Source organism: Stomoxys calcitrans, chromosome 2 (assembly GCF_963082655.1).
Source record: "Stomoxys calcitrans chromosome 2, idStoCalc2.1, whole genome shotgun sequence".
NCBI lineage: Eukaryota > Metazoa > Arthropoda > Insecta > Diptera > Muscidae > Stomoxys > Stomoxys calcitrans.
The window spans coordinates 898,329-921,612 of NC_081553.1; the positions used below are offsets into that span (position 1 = coordinate 898,329).

Below are 23,284 nucleotides of genomic sequence, written 5' to 3' on the forward strand. Positions count from 1 at the left end.
TATGCAAAGAATACGAAATTATCAAAAACTGTTTCTTCGGAAGAACTGGTCATGTAGCGAATGTTCGGATTGAACGAACGTAGGACGGTTAACTCTGAGTATTGTAAAGCCTTCGTACAAAACAAATTTTGTATACCCTCACCCCCTTTTTATTGCCGTGGTTAGACAGATGTGTTTAAGCCGCCGTAGAGGCAACAAGTGCGGAGGAATTCTTTTTCATCCTCTTTTTAATTAAGAATCTTTTTAAATAATAATATTACACACTTTTTGCTATCTTAGTCTTTATGTCATTATTATAATATTTTTTGTGTATTAAACATGAGGGGTATTGCAATTTGTATAAATAGGCCACTGCGTGGCATTATCTGAATAAAATGAAATGAAATTCATGCATTGGTGTGAAAATTACCACGAGTCGACGATAGTATTTTTTTTCGTTAAAACACTTTTAACATCCCCTCACCATTAAGGTAAGTATTCAGAAGAAAAAAAGTGCTCCGCATCAGGTTTTGTATATATGTCAGGAAAATAAGTAAAAGTACTTAAAGTTGGGCGTGGTTTAATCTTATATACCTCCCACCATGAATCGCATATGACGAGTACTTTGAATGACTTTTTCAAACAAGCAGCTATTTCATGCTATGAGCGATTTGCCATAACTGCCAGAAGTCATAACAAAACACCGCATGCATAATTATAGCCAAATCGGGACTTAGGAGTAAATTGGGGAGATCGGTTTGTATGGAAGCTATAAGATACGGACCGATTTGGGCCTCAATTGGAACGAACAGAAGTCATAGTGTTAAATTTTTGGCCAACCGACTCAAGAAGTAAAAGTGGGAGATCGGTCTATATGGGACCTACGGCAGGTTATGGCCCAATTTAAGCTATACTTAACACGCAATAAAATAGTTCGTTCGACATAAAAGAGTATTTTCCCCAAGTAAACTTTTTTCTAAAAAACGTTGGAATTTATGAAAAAAATACTTTTTTTTGTAATAAGTTCATGCAAGAATTTGAGACATATGACATGATATATAAAACATGTTTTAGCTATTGGGTTGCAAAAAGTAATTGCGGATTTTTTAACAGAAAGTAAATGCATTTTTATTAAAACTTAGAATGAACTTTAATCAAATATACTCTTTTTACATTTTTTTTCTAAAGCAAGCTAAAAGTCACAGCTTATAACTGACAGAAGAAAGAATGCAATTACAGAGTCACAAGCTGTGAAAAAATTTGTCAACGCCGACTATATGAAAAATCCGCAATTACTTTTTGGGCAACCCAATAGTTTTTCTTTACTTAAAAATTAATTTAACGTCAAATGTTTAAAATGGATTGGGCTTATTAAAAATGATGCCAAGTTCAATTTGATGTTGTAACTAACTCAAACTGAAATCTTGACCAATTATAAGTAGATCTCAGTTGCTAAATCAAACTCTTTCGGGGAATATTTGAATTTTCGATGTTATGATACACACTTATATTAAAAGCCTTCAATTTTCGCACAACTCCATTATGGCTTTGTATTATGATCTGCTGTATTCGTTATACTATAAATAAAACAAAAAAATAACTATGGGAGTTGATGTTTTCACACATTTAAAAAATTTCTTGTACCTTAGAAATTCTGGTTGTGTTTGCTTGTACCTGGCAGCCATTTGTGTGTTGTTCTAATGATTTTTGTCATTGGCCATATCAGCATTTTTGAACTGAAACTTTAAAAATTTATACTTCTAGTGTTTACCATCCGCATTCGTCGAGCTGCTCAATAAACTGACTGCTCTTTGCTCAGTTAAAACACAAATGAAAAATGTTGTGTGTGAGAATGTGTCTATACCAGTGACTTGCAAGCCTATGGGACTGGTTGGGACTATTTTCTTGTGTACGTACGAAGCAGGGCTCCCAGATTAATTTGGAAGAAAATCAGGACTTTTCAAATAACAAAAAAAAATCGGCACGTTCGGCACTTCAAATTTACAATAAAACGCAGCTTTAATAAAACAAATATGTAAAAAGGCTGAAGTTCGGTATGAACCCACCACAATGGATATATTTTAACCCGGGTAAAAATACATTTTATGTGATCTCACACTATGACCATATTTACAACGGATATAGAGGGGTCCAATACAGCCTAATCCTCCATTTTTTGCCTGACAAAATCAGATAAGAGTGCCTCATTCATGTGATCAAGGAGGAAATAAGTCTAAATGGTAGATACAAGATATGGATTTGGTGTCGATTTCAGGGGTCCACTACAATCAAAGTAAGTTACGTTCACTAATACTATGTTTATGGCTAACGTTTGATATGTTAAAGCCAAACGTTGCACGGTTACAATAACAGCAAAACTTTGCGATAAAAGTATTATGTTGTCGTAAAAATTTCCTAAACGTTTTATTTTTCGCTTGTAGTATTGGATGTCAAAACAAACCACGGCGTAAAAAATTCATGCAAAATCAGATAGTAATAGCTTCCTCATTAAGGTCTGATCGCGTACTTTTTCTGTAAAAATTTAAGAGCTCTCAATTATCAAACTCTCAAAATTGTGCTCCCTCCCACGTACTCTGCCCCGTTTATGTGGAAGTCTACGTGCAAAATTTCTGTCGAATCGGTTATAAATTTGCGCTGTCTTTTTATACCCTCCACCATAGTATATAATTTTGTCATTCTGTTTGTGACTCCTCGAAATATTTATCAAAGACCTCATAAAGTACATATATTCTTGATCGTCATGACATTTTAAATCGATCTAGCCATGTCCGTCCGTCTGTCTGTCGAAAGAACGCTAACTTTCAAAGGAGTAAAGCTAGACGATTGAAATTTTGCACAAGTACTTCTTATTAGTATAGGTCGGTTGGGATTGTAAATGGGTCATATCGGTCAATGTTTTGATATAGCTACCATATAAACCGATCTTGGATCTTGACTTCTTGAGTCACTAGAGAGCGCAGTTCTTGGCTAAAATTTTGCAAGAGGTATTTTGCAATGATTTCCAACTGTGCTAAGTATGGTTAAAATCGGCCCAAAACCTGATAAGTTGTCATATAAACCCATCTGGGGTCTTGACTCCTGAGCCTCTAGAGGGCACAATTCCTATCAGATTTGACTGACATTTTGCACGACGTGTTTAGTTTTGTCTTCCAACAACTGTGCTAAGTATGGTTTAAATAGGTCCATAACCTGATATAGCTGCCATATAAACCAATCTTGACTTTTTGAGCCAGTAGAGAGCACAATTCTAATCCGAATTGGCTGAAATTTTGCATGATGTGTTTTGTTATGACTTTCAATTACTGTGCCAAATATGGTTCAAATAAGTCCATTACCTGATATAGCTGCCATATAAACCGATCTTGACTCTTGGCTTCTTGAGCCTCTAGGGGGCGCAGTTATTATCGGATTTGGCTGAAAACATACGTGTCAAATATGGTCTGATGTGGTCTATAGCCTGATACAGCTCTTATATAAACCGATCTCCCTATTTTACTTTTTGAGCCCCTTAGGGCGTAAATCTCATTCAAATTGGCTGAAATTTTACCCAACGAGTTCTCTATGGTCTCCAAAATTCAACTCAATTATGGTCTCAATCAGCCCATAACTTGATATTTAGCATAGCAATTCTTTTCCTCTGTTTGCCTAAAAAGAGATATCGAGAAAAAAAGTCGACAAATGCGATCCGTGGTGGAGGGTATATAAGATTCGGCCCGGCCGATCTTAGCGCGCTTTTACTTGTTTAAGACATCATGAATTCCATTTGTTTACTTTTTTTAACAAAATATACAGTTGTGACTTCAGAACAGGCAATGTTTTATGTGAATGGTATTTTTTTTCTTGATTGTTTCTTTCAAATGTTATGTTTCTTTTGATTACAAATAAGCCATGTGAAATAAAGTGCCTGTTATTAATTGAAAGTAAAGTTGTCCAAATTTTGTTTTATTTTAACTAAATGTAATGTTGTCTAATCCACACATATAATTAGAGAGCGGAAGTATATTCATATGTTTATGGGCCGATTTAGACCAACATTTGTACTTGGGCATACTTTGGTGTAAGAAAACCGAATTTTGAGTGCATATGCAAAATACAAAATGTACGAGCCAAAATGGATACGTTTATAATCTCAAATAAGTTTACTATTCAATTTTAAAGTACTTTTCTGGATGTGCTCTTTAAAGTCGTTTTCCGCTAATTGTAACCTAAAACGTTCAAATTGTACTGATCTCCCGATTTAGGGCCCTAGACCTATAAAAGTCGCATTTATTACCCGATTTCGCTAAAATTTGGCACAACACGTTATATTTTTGATAACTGTCGATCGATATGTATCTAAAATAGGCCGATCTGCCGATTTAAGTTAAAAAGTCGAAAAAAACCCCGAATTTTTTAATCGATTTCGCTGAAAATTAGCACAAACCATTGTATTAATGGCCGAATAAAGTTCAGATCAGTCTGTATCTTAATATAGCTCCATATAGACCACTGTTTAAAATTTCAACGAAATTGATTAGTAAGTGTCCCATTTATTGGTCCAAGACCTTTTATCGGGAAATCGGTCCATACGGCAGCTATATATATGAATGTAACTTTGATTTATTACAATAAATGTCATGTAATAATGTTTAAAAAAACAACGATCGCAACAATTCCGAAAGCTGAACAGAATACTCTGCTTAAATATTAATCTCTATATATTTACTAAAGGTAACTTGAACTAAATCCGTGGAAATCTTACAACGAATGTAGGGAGGGTGTAACTGCGAAAAGATTGGCTATGCAGAGTATCCCAAATGACTAAATAAAAGCTAATTAGTTACATAACTTTTATCCAATTGACCCAGTAGAAAGTCTGTAAAAAAGAGAGGTTTCTTAATTGTAAATCAATGATAAAAAAATGATTATGTCCTTTTGTTCGATATGTAGTTAAAACTAATTTTAGATAAAACGTTTCCCTTTATGGCACATTAAATAATGCAATGGGAAAAAGTGCTGATAGTTGATCACCTCTAGATAACCGCTCTCATCTACCCACAACGAAGCCAATTGACTGAAGAAACGAAATCAGTTGAGAAGACCACACCATCTGGGAATATCTAATGTGTGTATGGATGTATTTTCCCAAAACAAACTTGGAGTAAAATAACACAACAGACTAGCTGTCAGATGAGCGGACGGACATGAGCTGTTGAAAGATGTCAGAGCTTGTGGCGTCTAACTGCTAGGCCACCACATATTGGTCGCATTCCTCTTTTCTCGTGTATGTGTTACAACCTCCAACAACTTGTTGCAGTTACTTCAATTATGCGATAACTATTCGTCTCTTTCAAATAGAGAAGCACTTATTACAGTGGGCAATAGGGGAAAACAATTAAATATGACAGTATAAACATATCGTCATTTGATTTGTAACACCTTGAAACTGATCCCAGGCCTCACAAATATTATAAGGACTTATTTTTTGTATTTCATCTTTTGACCTTTGTTTTTGGTGCTTTTATTCAAAGACCAGCAAACGCTGATAGAAAAAAGACAGTAGTTTTTAAATTCCTCAAGGTATTTTTCAATTCACATTATTGGCAAAGGTATTTAATACCGAAACCAGGTTTGTATAGAAGCTACATTATTTTTGTAATTTCCTAACATACATAAATTAAATTATTTTCAATTTTATTTACTTTAATTCATTATAATGTGGAATGGTCAAATGATAACAATGGTCAAATGAAAACAATATCGCTTTGGCACTAAAGCTGTCGACAGTTAGGTATTAAAGCCAATTTCTGTTTGGTAATAAACCTAATCTAATCCAACGGTACTTATCGGTTTATACTTCGTCCATACCAGCTGGTATTGTGCAGATACTATACGAGTTTCTTTACTATCAATACTATATGGTGCCGAAAGCAATGAACTATTAAAACGTTAGGCAATAGAGATTGTGTTTTTTTCTCTGCCGCGAGAGTTTCTACAAGATTTGTCAAATGGATTAAGGTACTCTACGCAATAAGTGAGTAATACGCTTTTGAGTTCGAACACCAGACACTGATAGAATGAAGTTACTTTGACAATAACTACTTTTAATATATTATTCAAATTATTTTTAGAACCATTTAATACCGGGCAGAAAAAGATGTAATCGCAAACAAAATTTGTGTATCACTCAATATATTGTCGCCATTGTAAATGTGTGTTTTGATTCAATAAAATGTATTTTATATTATTTTCGTACTTTTGGGCTGTTGCTTCACTATCAACACCGTATGATACCGAAATAAGTATGTTTGGAATCAAATTCCGAAATATTATATACACTACACTGAAATAAAAATTGATATCAACGGTATTGATAATGAATATATATGAAAACAATACTGTATGATACGGATGATGTAAAACGTTATACGTACCATATGACATTGTTTTGATATTAATTCACGGTGTACAAGGTGTATTTGTTAAGTTCTCTGAACTATTTCTGTTCGCAGAGGAAACTGCGAAAATTTATTTTTGAACGTTTATAAAACTTTGACATAACAATTAGATTTTTAATAGTTTCACAAATGATTGGCGAAGATTCCAAATTAGAAAAATGCAAATCAATAATACAAATTCCTGAATGTACAAATTTCCCTATTGAAACGACCATGATATAATGGAGAAAAAATTGTTTGCAAATAGAGAAACGTAAGCCCTCAATTTTTCTCTTTCATAGCATTAAGCAAAATATTGTTGTGACTACGTCATTATTAGTTTAAACCGAGCGAGTTATGTATGTGTATGGAAGCCACATCTAAATCTGCACCGATTTTTACCAAAATCTGCACTGACTTTTTTTTATTTTTGAGCGAAAAACTTGGTGATGATTGAATAACAAATGCGATCTCAACTTACATACATAAATTAAATTAAAATTCAGCTTGAAGTGGGCGTAATCTAGACAGACGGACAAACGGCAAAGAAAAGTTATGCGGACAGAGGGACATGACTAAGCCACATCAGGAGGAATTTCTGGATCAAATCATATATTATACCACAGCCACCCACGTCGTGCAGGAGTATCACTCCGTGCATGGAGTATCACTCCGTTTGTAACACATCCAAATATTGATCTGAGATCCAACAAAGTATATAAATTTTTGACCGTCATGACATTTTAATTCGATCTAGCCATGTCCGTCCGTCTGTCTATCGAAATCACGGTAACGTCCGAAGGGGTAAAGATAGGCGCTTTAAAATTTACGCAATTACTTCTTATTAGTATAGGTCGGTTGGGTTCGTATATGGGCGATATCATTCCATGTATTTGTATAGCTCCCATACAAACCGATTTCAGATCTTGACTTCTTGAACCGCTAGAGGGCGCAATTATTATTTGATTTGGCTAAAATTTAGCTTGAAGTGTTTTGTTAAAGCTTTTAACAACTGTGCTAAGTATGGTTTAAATCGGTTCATGACCTAATACAGCTCCCATATAATCCGATCTCGGATCTTGACTTCGTGAGCCTCTAGACCGCGCAATTATTGTTGGACGGCTGAAATTTTGCACGAGTTGTTTTGGTCTGACCATCAAAAACTGTGGAAATGGATGGCCCAAATCGGTTTATAACCTGATGTAGCTCCCATATAAACCGATCTCCCGATTATACTCCTTGAGCGTCTAGAGGGACAACTCTTATCCGATTTGGCTGAAATATTGCACAACGACTTCTTGTATGACCTATACCATACGTGTTAAATATGTTCCGAATGGGTCGATAACCTGATATATATCCCATATAAACAGATTTCTCGATTTTATTTCTTGAGCCACTATAGGGCGCAATTCTTATCTGATTTGGCTGAAATTTTAATAGCCAATCCAAGTATGGCCCTAGCCGGCTCACAACTTTTCATAGCACAAATTTCATAGCAATTCTTATCCATTATTAGCCTTTAAAGAGATATCGGCAAATCAACTTGGCAAATGCGATCCTTGGTATGTAAAATTCGGAGGGTATGTAAGATTCGGCCCGACCGAATTTACCACGCTTTTACATGTTTGTAATAAATTGCATATAAATGTTCATGATAGGACCAAACATTCTCAACTGTATTTGTTAGAAAGTACTAAACTCATCTTTGGATGTTGTGTCGGCAAGGGTTATCATTAGCCGACTTCGTATTTCGCTTTTAAGATTGGGATAAAAAGGAAAAGAATGAAGAAAAGCGTTTCAAAAACAAAACTTTTTGTTTTTTGGGACACTCTAATGTAGGTGATCATTGCGATATTGAAGTCTATTGTCGACACGGAACTTAGATTGCAGATACTTATTGTTTAAAGCATACTTCTAAGTTCCTTGATAGCGAAACGGTACAGTACTGGGCTTAACTGAAAAACTACAAGGCTTAGGGCTGTATTTTACAATTTTGCAATGTCAAATCGGTGAAAGATTTTTTAATGTTAACATGGAGGATCAGTTTATATGGGCGTAATATAGACCATACTTTGTACTGATTTGGAGGTTATAACCAAACACCACTAAAAAATTGCAACCAAATAAGACAACAACTGTTCTACTAGAAGTCAATTCGAAAGATCAGTTTATATGGGGGCAGTACAAAGCAAAGTTTAAGTCAAAAAAGTCGGACAACAATTTCCCCTTCTAGATGTTCAAAAAGTGAAATCGGGTACTACATTCGGTATTGGTCAATACTTGGCACACTCAACGATATTTGTCATCCAAAATAGCAAAAATGTTTGGTAAGTGGCCGGTCATGTGTTTTAATTGTTGAGAAATTGGGTTGGAAGAGAAGGTTTACATTTGTAGAATATGACTGACAAGAAATTACCTGATCAACAGATTCCAGATTCCACTGAGACACAAATTTCCATTTCACTACAGGGGTATATCTCAATTATGAAACTTCTTGAAATCGACTGATGTTGTTGTTTGTTATTTGGACCCCTTTTTTACATAGCATTTCTTTTCTTTTCATTTCTTTTCTTTGAAACACAACAATAACTACAGCATTACTTGATTGTTGTTTTGTTTCGCGGACCATGTGTAGTCTGTGCAATGTAATTCTTTTATATGTGTTTGCCTATTACATCCGCTCATGTCTTTTGATTATTTTAGATATTTTTTCTGACTTCGAAAGGCAATATCTTGTCATATTCTTTGTAAAAATTAATTTTATTTCATATTATTTTATTGTAGTGCTTACTCTCTTTAACAAACCCATCATAAATTGAGTGGTAATCATTTTCAACAAACAACTTTTCAGTAGTCAGCCTGATGTTGCAAACACTCAGATGTAACACCAGAACTAATGCTGTAATAGCAGCAAAATTAAGTTTAAACAAACAGCAGACAGTTTTTGCTTTTATCACCAGATTTTTTTCTATGAATGCATGGGTTTTAGAATTGAAAGCAGCAAAAATCGTCAAAACTTCGGGCCAGTATTGGACGCTCTAGAAAGTCAAATCGGGAGATCAGTTAAAATGTTAACTGTCCAATAATCCCAGCCTGCCTCTATCAAACATCACTGGATCGATCCCACTGTGTGAGTGAAGATATTCCGGCACCATAGATGGCAAACAATGTTACGACGATACTTTTTTTATTGCAATGCCAAACTGCCATTGTGCAGTCGCCAACAGAGGTATGAACACAGATATTTCATGGACCGATTTGGCTTGTTACTTTTTACTATAACGTCTGCGTCTGCACTCCATTCATTAAAAATAGCGTGTGGACTGGCTCGTCCGTCTGACCAAACGTCTGTGGTTGTTACTGGTGAGTTGTTCACCACTTGCATGTTACACTATGTGATTACTGTGTGCATGTGGTTATTCGGAATCAATGGGATTATGGTGACAATGGATTCTGACTTTGGTTTTAGAAGTTTTGACTTTAACTTTGGCTTTGGCTTTACATTCAATTAGATCCGCATAGAGGATTGGAGGAAAATTTTTAACGTAACATATGAAACTCAGATCAAATAAATATCAGTCAGATACAAAAAATTATTGTTATGTCTGTTACGAAAATGTCTCCAAAATTATCGTTAACATTTTATTTTTATATCCTCCACAATAGGATGGGGGTATACTAATTTCGTCATTCAGTTTGTAACTCCTCGAAATATTCGTCTAAGATCCAATAAAGTATATATATGACATTCTAAGTCGATCTAACTATGTCCGTCCGTCCGTCTATCCGTCCGTCCGTCTGTCTGTTGAAAGCACGCTAACTTTCAAAGGAGTAAAGCTGACCGTTTGAAATTTTGCTAAAATACTTCTTGTTAGTGTAGTTCGGATGGGATTGTAAATGGGTCCAATGTTTTGATATAGCTGCCATAAAAACAGATCTTGGATCTTGACTTCATGAAATGTTTTGTTATGACTTCCAACAACAGTTCCAAATATGGTTCAAATCGATCCATAACCGGATATAGCTGCCATATAAACCAATCTGGGATCTTGACTTATTGAGACTTTAAAGGGTGCAATTATTATCCGATTTGGCTGAAATTTTTTACAACGGCTTTTCCCATGACCTTCAACATACGAATATGGTCTGAATCGGTTTAAAGCTGCATCAGGATCTCCCTATTTTACTCCTTCAGCCCATAAAGGGCGCAATTCTTCCTAGATTTGGCTGAAATTTTACACAATGATTTTTACTATGGTCACCAATATCCAATTATGGTCCGAAAATGAACCGTAACTTGATATAGTTCCAATAACATAGCAATTCTTTTCTTTTATCCTTTGTTTGCCTTAAAATGTATATCGGGAAAAAAGCTCGACAAATGCGATCCATGGTGGAGGGTATATAAGATTTGGCCCGGCCGAACTTAGCACGCTTTTACTGGGCGCTAAGTATAGCGTCCATAGAGAAAATATGATGATATAACGAATAAAAAGTATTTGATTTGAAATAAGGGTTGGCTAACAAGTTTCTTTCTGTGCTGATTGTGCGTCTAGCACGCTTTGAATTTTAGTAAAAATCAGTTCAGATTGAAATATCTCTCCCATCATCGGCGTCCTCGTGAATCCTGGCTAATTTTATTTCGGGGTAGGGCCACCCTCACCGTGGTTCAAATACTTCTGTGGATCAAACTACTTCTGTAGTTGTGAAATGGATTAATATACTTTCAATTTTTTATGAAAAATTGTAGTCGCTATTAGGTCTTGGATATGACCTATTGTTCTAATTTAGACATTCATTAAAAATAGCGTGTGGACTGGCTCGTCCGTCTGACCAAACGTCTGTGGTTGTTACTGGTGAGTTGTTCACCACTTGCATGTTACACTATGTGATTACTGTGTGCATGTGGTTATTCGGAATCAATGGGATTATGGTGACAATGGATTCTGACTTTGGTTTTAGAAGTTTTGACTTTAACTTTGGCTTTGGCTTTACATTCAATTAGATCCGCATAGAGGATTGGAGGAAAATTTTTAACGTAACATATGAAACTCAGATCAAATAAATATCAGTCAGATACAAAAAATTATTGTTATGTCTGTTACGAAAATGTCTCCAAAATTATCGTTAACATTTTATTTTTATATCCTCCACAATAGGATGGGGGTATACTAATTTCGTCATTCAGTTTGTAACTCCTCGAAATATTCGTCTAAGATCCAATAAAGTATATATATGACATTCTAAGTCGATCTAACTATGTCCGTCCGTCCGTCTATCCGTCCGTCCGTCTGTCTGTTGAAAGCACGCTAACTTTCAAAGGAGTAAAGCTGACCGTTTGAAATTTTGCTAAAATACTTCTTGTTAGTGTAGTTCGGATGGGATTGTAAATGGGTCCAATGTTTTGATATAGCTGCCATAAAAACAGATCTTGGATCTTGACTTCATGAAATGTTTTGTTATGACTTCCAACAACAGTTCCAAATATGGTTCAAATCGATCCATAACCGGATATAGCTGCCATATAAACCAATCTGGGATCTTGACTTATTGAGACTTTAAAGGGTGCAATTATTATCCGATTTGGCTGAAATTTTTTACAACGGCTTTTCCCATGACCTTCAACATACGAATATGGTCTGAATCGGTTTAAAGCTGCATCAGGATCTCCCTATTTTACTCCTTCAGCCCATAAAGGGCGCAATTCTTCCTAGATTTGGCTGAAATTTTACACAATGATTTTTACTATGGTCACCAATATCCAATTATGGTCCGAAAATGAACCGTAACTTGATATAGTTCCAATAACATAGCAATTCTTTTCTTTTATCCTTTGTTTGCCTTAAAATGTATATCGGGAAAAAAGCTCGACAAATGCGATCCATGGTGGAGGGTATATAAGATTTGGCCCGGCCGAACTTAGCACGCTTTTACTGGGCGCTAAGTATAGCGCCCATAGAGAAAATATGATGATATAACGAATAAAAAGTAATTGATTTGAAATAAGGGTTGGCTAACAAGTTTCTTTCTGTGCTGATTGTGCGTCTAGCACGCTTTGAATTTTAGTAAAAATCAGTTCAGATTGAAATATCTCTCCCATCATCGGCGTCCTCGTGAATCCTGGCTAATTTTATTTCGGGGTAGGGCCACCCTCACCGTGGTTCAAATACTTCTGTGGATCAAACTACTTCTGTAGTTGTGAAATGGATTAATATACTTTCAATTTTTTATGAAAAATTGTAGTCGCTATTAGGTCTTGGATATGACCTATTGTTCTAATTTAGACAAAAAGTTTTAAATGCCTTTATTTCCTCAAAATTCTGCACAAGCCAACAAAAATTTTCTTACCCAATTTTTACAAAAAGCAATTCTTCCGCTCAATTTCTTGGAACTTTATTAAAACCGACAGAAAATCCTTTTTTGATAGATAAGATGTCCTACATTTTGCTAATTTTTTAATAAAAGTTAAGAATATATGAAATACAAAAATTTCTAGTTTATTTATATGAAGAGATATCTACTTTCTGCTGTTGCAAACTTTTTCTTTCTCTGCCAACAATATTTGATTTATTGTTGAACAATTTTTTTTTTTTTTAATTCTCAAATTGCAAAAAAAAACGAAAAGAAGGAAATCAAAATTTGCAAAAAAAATTGGGAAAATTTGTTTTATATAGGCAAAAATTAGCATTTATTTTATGCATAAAATTGCAGAATCTTTTTTAAAGAAAAGAAAAAATTAAAAAACTTGTAAATTTGGTTTCATGACACCAGCGGCTTTGTTTCCATTTCTAAACCATTCACAAGCCATGTCATATTAACTTATTGTGCTCCGTTATAATTCCAAAGGCCGTTCGTAGATGTATTTTCTCCATCGAAAATAGGGTATCCAGCCATTCACAAGCAATGCCATACTTAGCTTATTGTGCCCCGTTATAATTCCAATGGTCGTTCGAAGATGTTTCCTAAAATTTCCCGAATACAAACTAACGGCCTTATTCATAAAACCTAATGAAGCCCCAAACTAGGTATTTCTCAGTTCTGTAAAGGAAATTTTTATTGGACGATCAATACAATATGGGACTTAAATGAAAGAGGCATTCGGGAGTAGATTTCGAATATGGTCAGGAAGAAGGACTAGGCTTTATATTTTGTTGATATCGGAAGGGGGCGGATCCTCCCCCATCACCCTAAAAACATCACATAAAATCGAAAGTTGACCGACATTAAGGGTATCAAATGAAAGGTATTGAGCAGTAGAATACGAATATGGTATTAAAAAGTACCCAGGAAGTCACCCAATGGGGCTCAAATGAAAGGTATACGGGAGAAGATTGCAAAAACAAAATTAAAACCATGTAATGGGAGGTGTCTTTACCCCCAAAAACACCCCAAATTGGCATATTAGCCGATCATAGCTACATTGGACTCAAATGAATAGTTTTGGGAGTTAAGAACGAATTTGATACCTATTTTTAGGGCAAAGTGGCGGAGATCCATATCCAGCCTCAAATCGCTCCCAATCCGTACATATTTTTCAATCATGGCAATTTTGGGCTTAAATGAATGGTATTTGGGAGTAGATCACGAATTTGACATCCATATTTGGGCGGAATGTCTGAGGTACCATCCCACCTCCAAAAAGTATTCCCCGTCAAATGGATATATAGACCAATCACGACAATATAGGACATAAATGAAACATGACTCTTTTACCGACTACGGTAATATGAGGCTCATATAAAAAGTATTTGAGAATTTAGCACGAAGCTTAGATTTGCTTTGAGGGCTAATTGTCACACCCAAAATACACTCCAACCGGACATACAGTTTTACCTAATACTATATAGGAGTCCAATGAAAGGTATAACGGAGGAGAGCAACAATTTACCCAAAAAAGCTTCCAACAACCGTGCTAAGTACGATCCAAATCAGTCTATAACTTGATAAAGCTTCCATGTTAACCGACCGCCAAATTTGACTTCATGAGCCACTAGAGGGCGTTATTGTAATCCGATTTCCAACAGCCGTCCCATGTACGATACAAATCGCTCTACGACCTGATACAGCTCCCACAAAAAAACGATCTCCCAACTTGCGATTTTGAGACCCTGGAAGCCGCAATTGTTACATCCATCATTCGCTGTTAGTATAGTCCAAATTGGTCTATAGCCTGATATATCATCTATATAAACCGAACTTCCTATGAGTCTTCTACTGCCCTTACATATTTAAATTTTTACCTGTTTTGAAAGAAAATTTTGTACAAATAAGTTAATTTTTGTATATTTTAAGTAAAATCAATGGTGATGGGTTCCCAAGATTCGGTGCGACCGAATTTAGCATGCTCCATTCATCTTCTCAGTTACCCAATCATCAAGTGTTGCACATTGAAAACACATTTTTGCTGCTTTTGTTGATTTCAAATTGTTTAGATTTTAAATTGCAGCAGCTGCCTATACCATAGTATACTCTGGCACTCGTCCTTGGGTCGGAGTCGAAGCATTTAGCCAAAGTCGGAGCAAACTTCCTCAACTCCGAACCGGACTCCCAAACCCGGATAAATTTTCACACTCCGAATGGAGTCGAATGAAAACTTCATTTCCGCAGCCTGCTCTGAGCAAGGTTAAAAAGATCATAGGTGGGACGATCAGCAAAAAAAAAACATTTTCTCTTTCACAGCCGTAGGAAAGAAGAAAAGACGAAATTGGGTCGTAACTGACTATACATGTCAACACTTTAAAACACTCACTGATTCATTCAGAATTTTATAAAAATTGCACCAAACCAGCTTTAAAAGTGCACATCGGATGAAAGATATTTATATGAAATTTCTCGACAATAAATAGCGTTCATCCTTGTGCCAGTAAATTGGGTGTGCAAAATGGAAAGAGTGACAGGCGGACATGTCTAAATGTAATCAGAAAATAATTCGATGTAGACCGGTGTACTTAACAATGCATCTAGTTTTTCTCCTTCTTCTGCGTTGCAAACAAATGCACAAAGTTGTAGGGTATAAAGAACTTTAAGGCCAGACTCCGCCCCCTCCAACTGCGCCATTAATGTGGCATTTAAAATTTTGCTAAATAGAGTGATTTGTGCACGAAAAAGAACCCAGTACAAATAAAATCGATTGGGTGGGGTGACTTTCAACAAAAAATGAACAATAATTGGAGTTTGTGTGCAATTATCGCGATACGTTATAGAAACTCTTGCAAGTATTTGCCATAGCATTCCTTCGCGAAGTACGAGTGCTTAAGAAATACCATTCAAAGAACAGAAAAAGGTAGGGTTTCTTAACCTTTTGCAGTGAGATGTGGTTTGCCTAGAGCATTGAAATAAAGTCAACAAACTAGTAGTAAAATTCTGGTAAAGTTTTACTCTGCTGAAATTGCCAATTTTCTAAAGCAAATAAAGCCAATTTAGAATCATTTATTGTATGCATATTACTTCTGTCAATTATTGTATGCATATTGTTTTTGTAAAGATGCAGATTAATGGCATAATACAAGTTGAATTAAAATTTCTAAAAGGGAAAGAAAATTAATTTTCTTCACGTAAAACTTCTTCTAATGGGTAATAGGTTGTTGTGTTATTCGAAAGAAATTATAATAGAACTTCACATGTAAAATGTTTGACAAATCCGCGAAGAAATGTGCTCAAGAAATCTAATCCGGATAAGGGTTTTCATATGAGCCATAGATGTTGAAAGACGCAATGGAAGCTAACTTGCAAAATTGTCCGCCAAATCGGATAAGAAATGCGCCGTTCAAATGCTATAAATCGAACAAAAGTTGCTCCATTCAGAAACTACAATATATGAAATAATACGAATCAATTAGGTCCATATACAAATCCAGACAACTTGCAGCAATAAGAGGCATTTGTCCAAAATTCCGAGCGGCTAGCCTTATTCGTTATATGTGTATATTTTATAAGATGTTCTACAAATCCTACATCGAGATGAGGAAAACAAAAGTTGCTCCATTCAGAAACTACAATATATGAAATAATACGAATCAATTAGGTCCATATACAAATCCAGACAACTTGCAGCAATAAGAGGTATTTGTCCAAAATTTAGGGCGGCTAGCCTTACTCGTTATATGTGTATATTTTATAAGATGTTCTACAAATCCTACATCGAGATGTGGAAAACGCAATGAGAAAATTGCTTGCAGTAGTTCTCATTTTATGGTGGAGGATATAATGAAGGGAAAAATGTTAACCCCCATCGATCATGTATATTACATTTCTTTTCAACAATTCTAAAGCGGAACTAATCGAATATTCTAACGAGCCTGCAAAGGTTAATACGTAATTCATGCAACGAAGTGGGAACAAGTAAAAATTGTTTACTAAACGATTGCAAAACATTTTGCTACCAACAAAAGCGTGTCTAAGCCAAACGCTTGGGTCGTGTTGCTGCCTTTGTTATTATGGAACAAACATATGCGCTGCGGAATAGTTAATTTCGGTTAACCTTATCAAGATTAAAATAAAAAAAACTGCAGCTCAAAATATTTGTCTAGGAACAACGACTCACACAAAGACAGAATGATAAAACAATGGTACCTCTCAGCCAAAACTCATTCCGTTCTTTGCCTTAAGATTCACACATTGACGAATGGTCGAGATATTGGCATTTTGGTACTTTGACTTTTTAAGCCAATTCCATGTGTTTTAGATCGTGGGAATGAACGTACAAAATACAGTAGAACACTGTTACAAAGAAAGATAAATCCACTTTGTGTTGTTGGAAGTTAATTCTGTAATTCTGAAGGCATGATCATGTTGTGGGCGGGTCGGATAATAAGGGGACGTTAGATAATTCTACGTACGATAGGATGGCCATTCCGTTTGTTATCGTCAAATATTAATTTTCAAATCTACAAAACATTGTATAATTCTAAGATTTTTAGCGATGTTCATATGCTTTACCGTCCAAAAGTTCTACTTACGCTTCAGCCTTTAAAATAAACATATTGAGGCGAAATTTCCATCTCAATCGGACAATATTTTGTTTAAGGTCCTATTGCAGTTTCACTACTGTATAGACTGATCTCTCCACTGGATCTGATGAGGCGTATTTTGTCACTCGATTACACGTAATTAGGAATGGTGAGTTGCATTAAACCCGCTCGTTCCACACGCCCGAACTTAATGCGTGTTTGCTTGTTTCTATTGTCTCGCAAATCATCGACTCATTCGGCTTAGACATGACACGGTGACTTATTTTGAACAAAAGACTAACTTCTTCTGTTGAATCAAGATAAAGTACGCGAGGAAAGTTTCTGTTTCCCACCGAAGAAATCCAGACAAGCCGTACTGCCGTTATGGTAGATAGCCAGTTGACCATCTGCTGTGTTTGACTTATAATTAACTGTCTGCAATTGATGGTTTTGAATGTTAATTTCAATAGGCCAATTAATCTTTATAAAGCGTACATTAATGAATGCAAAACAGAAAAAATAAACGGTCTAACTCCATACGTATCATAGATATACAATCACCTGCTCTCATAACCCATAAAGCAAAGTTATTTACAAATGTATATATTGGAAGAATGGTGACAAAAATCATTAGAGCAATATGGAAGGCTTTTATATAATTGTTTATCATAGCATCGAAATAAATTCGAATATACTCTGGAAAGGTTTGAACTACCAAGTTAGATCTGCTTATAATTGGTAAAAAATTGATTTATAACATTAAACTGAACTTGGAAGCCTTTTTGCACAATTTTTTAAAATTAAAAAGAATATACATACATATAAATAAGCATGACGTCAAATTAATTTATTATTGAAGTTGAAACACCGAGCAAAATTGCATATATCAAGAATGAAAAGTATTTTCATTATATAAATAAAAAAAATGTTTTTCAGAAACGAAGTTTACTTGGCGAAAATTTTATTTATGCGAAACCAATTTTTATTCGGTGTTGTATGTATATACACCTCGTACTCTATGAAAACCACCAAAAATATAAAAAGCGAAGATTTAGTGAAGATCGCTTGACAAGGGTCCATGTTATTGCAATATTAGTCCAAATTCGGCAAAGGACCCATATCTCACTTTAACAATAACTGATAATTTTAAAGTAACAAACCCGAAAAAATTGGTATCCGAAATGTAATTCACAGGGATTATGAAACGTCAAATGCCCAAATTTTGTCTAAAAGTCGACAAATTTACATAAAAGCGTCACGTCTGCTGATTAATCGCCACTCTGTTCGTAACAAATTGGCCAACTCCGTTCATGTTTAGTTATATTCTATATATATATTTGCCGATTTCAAAATTTGAATTCTTGAATCAATTGGGGTAATTTTCATAACTCTTCAATCCATTGTGATTGCCTTAATTTAATCGATAAAATTAGTCCTCCATTCGCTCTGTAAAATAAATGACTCGCCAATAAGTTTATAACCTGAGAAAATGAATATTTGTTGAAAAATTTTCAAAATGTTTTCCTAATCCATTGTTCCATTCATTGTGACCAACTTTTCCAACCCTTTATATGCGACACATCCTCAAAATTTACAATTGTATCCATGTATTTTGAAATAAAGTTCCTTTTTAGTAGTCCGCATGCAAAATTTTATTACATTCTGACAAGAATTGCCCACAGTAGGTGCGGAAGATATCAATACAAAATGTTATATAACATGTTTTTTCAGTGTAATTTCCAGCTTAAATCTCTTTCCATCAACTATTGACTAATATCTAATGAGGTTTTTTGGTTGGAATAAGCAAGGCTCATTGTATGTTAATAAAATTTAATTTTATTGGAAACTAGCTGGACAGGGCCCGCTCCGCTGCGCCTCCTTTTACTTTATATGGAACAAAACTACATTGCAAATTTAGTTTCGACAATTAAAGAACTTTTAGTAAAATACCACGCAACAAAAAAAAAATATATGTATTTCGCTTGACTGATAGCATAACAATATAAATACATTTATCTGAATTCAATATTATTTTTATTGTACTACGAATTGACTCGAAGCGTTAAGGGTAATTTAAGTTTGGATGTTAGATGTACTCCACTCTTAAAATACACTATTTAAGTCCGATCTTCCCATGGCGATTTTGGGAGTGGAAAGGCCCCTAGGGTGGTGATTGGTGGGTTAAGGGGGTGGTGTGGACCCCCAGTATGGACTTCCGAAAGTGGGTATGAATTTCGTGCACCATTCCCAAATACCTCTCATTTGAGCCCCATATTGCCATGATCGGTAAATCATGGCCTTGAAAAAAATATGAACATAGAGCTCTTCTTTCAAATACCATTTGCTTAAACCCAATATTAAGAGAGTTTATGGGATGAAACACTTGGCCACAAAATTGGTTATCAAATTTGTTTTCTTATCTCAAATACTTTTCGTTTGTACTCATTCTTTGGGGGCGTTTTGAGGAAGGGACGGTGCCCCAAATACATGGTACCACATTTGTATATCACATACGTATTCTACTCCCAAATACCATTATTTGAGTCCGATATTTAGATAGTCAGTAAATAATTGCTGTTTGTGGGGTGTTTTGGGGAAGGGGTAAGACCCCCAGAAAATTGGTCCCGAAAGTAGGTATCAATTTGGTGCTCTACTCCCCAAAACCATTCATTTGACATGGTTGGTAAATATGCACGATTAAGAGGGGTTTTTTTTTTTGGGGAGCAAGTGGTAGCCCAAAAAAAAATAGTCATGAAAATATATCAGTATCGTTCTCTACTACAAAATATAGTTTATTTGATCCGCATATTGCCATTGGCCTTAAAATTGGGTATCAAATTTGTTTTCTTATTGCAAAAGTCATCAAATATGTGCGGTTTGGGGTATGGACCCTAAGAACTATTAATATCGGACTCCACTCTCTTAAGGCCCAAATTGTCATGGTGAGCAAATACGTCCTATTTGGGGGTTGTTATGGAGGATGAGGAGGCCACTCACTGACTTGGCCCTGAAAATATGTATTAGATTCGTGTTCCACTCTAAAATACCTCTTCATCCCCACATTGCAATGGTCAGCAAATACGTCCTTTTTGGGTAGTGTTATGGCGGTGAGAGGTGACGCCATTGACACTTTTCCCTAATATTGATATCAGATTCGTGCTATACTCCTAAAGACCTTTCATTTGAGCCCCATATTGCTGGGTTCGCAAATTTGTCCTCTTTGGGGGGTGACATTAGAGACGGGCGGCCCCCCAAACACTTGGTCCCACATTTGGATATCGCATTCGTATTCTACACTCAAATACCTTTTATGTGAGCCCCATGTTGCAATGGCCAGTAAATAAGGGTGTGTTTTGGGGAAGGGGTGGACTCTAGAAACTTGGTCCCAGATTTGGATGTCAAATTCGTATTCTACTCGAATTCGTATACCTTTCATTTGAGTCCCATATTGCCATGGTCGGTAAATATGTCAGATTTAGGGGTGTTTTGGGGGTTGGGGTGGTTTCCCAAACACTTGGTCCGAAAATTAGATATCAAATATGTTTTCTAATCTTAAATACCTTTCATTTGACTCCCATATTGTTGTGATTGGTATATATATATATATATATATATATATATATATATATATATATATATATATATATATATATATATATATATATATATATATATATATATATATATATATATATATATATATATATATATATATATATATATATATATATATATATATATATATATATATATATATATATATATATATATATATATATATATATTTGGTAGGGTTTGGTGTGGGGCGTACCCCCTATGTATCCCCTCTGGGGATATGTTTTTGGGTTACACAAAATTTCAGAGATCACACAAAATTATGTTAATATCGCACCACCCATCTCCGATATCTGGCGTTTCTGAAAATTGGTTGTGATTGGTTTATATATATATATATATTTGGTAGGGTTTGGTGTGGGGCGTACCCTCTATGTATCCCCTCTGGGGATATGTTTTTGGGTTTCACAAAATTTCAGAGATCACACAAAATTACGTTAATATCGCACCACCCATCTCCGATATCTGGCGTTTCTGAAAATTAGGATAAGGGGGAGGGTCCGCCCCCGCCCTTCAGAAATCAAAAAATGTAGTACCCTACTTTTCACCACGGGATCATTACGCATCATCTGCGAAAATTTCAAGAAAATCGGTTCAGCTGTTTTAAAGTCTATACGGAACAGATAATCAAACACAAATTGATTTTTATATATAAGAAGAATTAACACCGCATTTGCCACAAAATATGTAGACACAAATCCACGCTTTTACATAACAAACTTCGACTCTAGGGCTCTCAAACAAGGTGAACAATCTCCTACTTCCGTTACTCATCATCACATTGAATCAACTAATTTAAACTGTTCGTAAACATTACTCTGGTTTCCTTTGTAATTTTAAAATTATATTAATTTTTGCCAAGCGATTCTTCAGCCAATTGTGAAAAGACAGACAAAACATTTTTGCTCACAGCAACACAAGGTAAGCACACACAGGAATTCTTTCAAAGAGCAGAAGATTATTTTCCATGGCGTCTTAAAATGATTTGGGGACGAAGAGTAAAAGTATGACACTTTTACTTTAGGCCGTGTTTTTGGAAGTTTAAAATTGATTAAACACTGATGTGGTATAGAAAAAAAAAATTACAACGAGTTCGTATTTAGATTCGAGCACCGCTAGTTTTCTTTGACAATGCATGATTATTGTGTGTGTCAGTTCAGCAATTTCAAACCGGAAAGCGGCATTGATGATTATACCAAGCGGCGTCTAGAAATCGATTTTCCTCATATTGGTGAAGACTTGAAAATACCGTATGTCGGATGATGCGCATGTGAACAAATGTGGTCTATTTTAAGTGAGGTTATTTCACTGTCATAAAATACGGGTGTATTTGTTTTGGCTTTCTTCTTACATTTTCACTGTTTGCTTTTTTTCTTGTTGCTGCTTTTTCAATTTTTTGAATCCAAAGTGGACTTTGAATTTCAGTTGTTACAGCCACACGACATCCGCATGAGCTTCGAATGATCACTTTGAGAGTTCAACGAATCGACCGACCGACCGAATTGTTCAAATGTTGCTGTTTGACTGATTTGCGGCCGCAAAAAAGCGTTGGTTTTATAAGAGCGCAAATTTCTGTATCAGCATGGCACAAAACATGCAGTGTGGGTAATGCGCCAGTGCAACCCAGGCTAGGAATCATCAGAGGGTAGAGTGAGAGTAGCAACCTCAACAAACAAGCAATCTAACCACAAATATAATGGTGAGATTTTAAAAAGTTATTACCCTTGAAAACAAAACTAACTGGTGTTCACTCCTTGAAACATTAAAGGCTTTTTATCTTTTAGAATTTATTTATTTCCTGCGTTTTCGACATGTGGTCTCAAAAAAAAAATATAGTGCCAAACATTATGATTTATTGAAAAACAAAAACTCATATATGGTTGTTACATTGGTATTTTCTTTTATGTTATGAGAAGAACGCATGCCTTTTAAGCAAAAAGCCTCTTCCCCAATAAGAGAGTAGATATATTTTTTAATGTTGGATTTCTCGTCGAAGTTGATTTATGGTAAAACCTTTAGGAACGTCATCTGCGGTAAAGGATGGGTCTTTTACGCGAGAACTCACGTCGATTTCGCGATAAAGACAAAATATTCTCAAAAATTCAAAATTATGTTTTTTTATCTACAATAATACAATTTTTTGTGCGACCCTTGACGTTTTTTAAGGTCTTTTTGTCTTACTTTTCTATTCTAAAACCATTGGTCTAATATAGACACATTTCCAATAGCAAAATTATGTGTTTATGTAACGATAAAACTTCAAAGGCATTTCTTTATTAAGACATCTTAATGAAATTTTTC

At 35.2% G+C, this 23,284-nt stretch overlaps 1 protein-coding gene across 1 annotated transcript in view; it reads right to left on the minus strand.

The window, feature by feature from the left end:
• The window catches only part of LOC106083813 (major royal jelly protein 1), a 64,327-nt gene extending 41,812 nt beyond the window's left edge, over positions 1–22,515 (minus strand). Inside the window, exon 1 of the mRNA XM_013247067.2 lies at positions 22,335–22,515. The gene's annotated coding sequence lies outside the window, so the exon portion shown is untranslated. The remainder of the gene's footprint in view (positions 1–22,334) is intronic.
• Positions 22,516–23,284: the final 769 nt, after the last annotated feature.